The sequence below is a fragment of the Lactuca serriola genome, chromosome 2 (genome assembly GCF_051521515.1).
Source record: "Lactuca serriola cultivar US96UC23 chromosome 2, Lser_US96UC23_V15, whole genome shotgun sequence".
NCBI lineage: Eukaryota > Viridiplantae > Streptophyta > Magnoliopsida > Asterales > Asteraceae > Lactuca > Lactuca serriola.
Window position 1 is genome coordinate 229,732,922 of NC_136409.1, and position 1,862 is coordinate 229,734,783.

Below are 1,862 nucleotides of genomic sequence, written 5' to 3' on the forward strand. Positions count from 1 at the left end.
TTAGGCTTACTACGATGTCTCAACGATGTACTAACGACTTGGAAAGCAAGATACAAGAATTGAGAAGTACTACAAACGAAAGAGAAATTTTATTATACGAATTCAAGAGAATACAAGGCAACTTCCGATGATCTTGGAGCAAATGGCTACACCCCTATTTATAGGGTGATTACACCTCCTCATCGGAATACTCTAGATACTACTACTTATTTTGTTATACAAGATTTCTCTAGAATAATCTATCTAGATGTTTACATTGTTCTATAGTGATCAAGATAAGCCTTCATGTCCTAGAGAATTCTAGGACGCTCTAGGGTATTCCAGGACAAACTAGCATACTTCATCAGCTTCTCGAGTATTCGGGTAAATTCTAGATAACATCTGTGACACCCGGCTAATGTATATGAAATTTTAATAAAACTATTCTCATATAAAGAAATCAAAGGAAGATATAAAAACCATCGAGGCAAAGAAGCTTCACCATCTTTTGTGATATACTTAATTTAAGATACCCTCTTAAATTTATTTATTTTTAATAAATTGAACGATTTTTTTATCATTAGTTGCCTTACAAACGTTTTTCAGGGACTAAAGAACCGGTGGTGATTTAAAACCGCAAATAAAAACTGTATCATATCTATGCGGTTAAAAAAATCAAACCACTAGCCACATAAAATTGAACCGCATATAAAAACCGAAAAACTGCACCACTCGGTTTCTTGGTTGGAATATGATTGCCATGCACCCCTATAGAACCAAGATTAAAGGATTGCTTAATTAAGTTGATAAAGGAATATCAAACACAGCATAAACTCAACCGGTATATTTTATTACGTGACAAATGGTCAAATATGTTAACATTTATTGGGAAACATGTAAAATTACGTAAAGATAAACGGTGTAACCACAGAAACTCCAACATCATGGTTGTTTTGCTAACCGAAGATCTTGGTGATAAAAAAACAAAGGCACACGATAAAAACATACAATAAAGTTTTACTGATATTCAGGGATTCATAGTTCATGCATAGTACTGGTTGTTACGAAGACTGCTTTTAGTAATTCCACAAATTTCCTCCACCAGAATAATTTGTTCCATCGTCTGGCGGATTAGAATCGATCCTCGGTGGACTAAGGAGCATTCCCTCCGCCATATCTGACAACAGACTTGGCATGCCAACCACTGCTTCATCATCCACATACATACCAGGTCCAGCTGGAGGAGCTGTATTTGTACCACCCACCGTCATGCTTCCGCCACCATACTCATACGCCGGTGATCGAGCGGCAGCTGCTCTTGCAGCTGCGGCACGGATGTCATCGGCAGTAGGACACTCGGGAAGCGTATTTTCGAGAATAGATTCTGGAAAGTTTAGGACTGCATACTTACCTTTGATTGCCAATGCAGCCACGTCGTAAGCAGCAGCAGCCATCTCTGGTGTCGGATACGAACCAAGCCATATGCGACTGGACTTGTTTTCACGAATTTCAGAAACCCATTTCCCAGCTCGCAATCGGATTCCATGGTAAACTGGGGAGGAGCCACCTGCTGCTGCGATGGATTGAGAAGCTGTTTGATCATTTTGGGGTAGCTGAAAAGCTGAGGAATTGCGACGCCGGTTAGCCATGCAATCTTATGGATGGGTGTACGCTTGGGTAGTTAGTTATGTTGGTGGTCCATTGTTAGGTGGATACGGTTTTTATAGGCAAGACAAAATATTCCGATAGCATAAAGTTTCTTAAAATATACTATCAAGTAGCCTGTAGCCCCTCGATTATATGAAGTCAATATATTTCGACTATATGAAGTTGAGAAGGAGTCACTATCTGCTGTGGATTTGGAAGCACCATTTCAAGGGAAT

General features: G+C 39.3%; 1 pseudogene; it reads right to left on the reverse strand.

Moving 5' to 3' along the window:
- Positions 1–1,055: 1,055 nt before the first annotated feature.
- On the reverse strand, positions 1,056–1,649 carry LOC145090858 (ethylene-responsive transcription factor ERF026 pseudogene; annotated as a pseudogene).
- Positions 1,650–1,862: the final 213 nt, after the last annotated feature.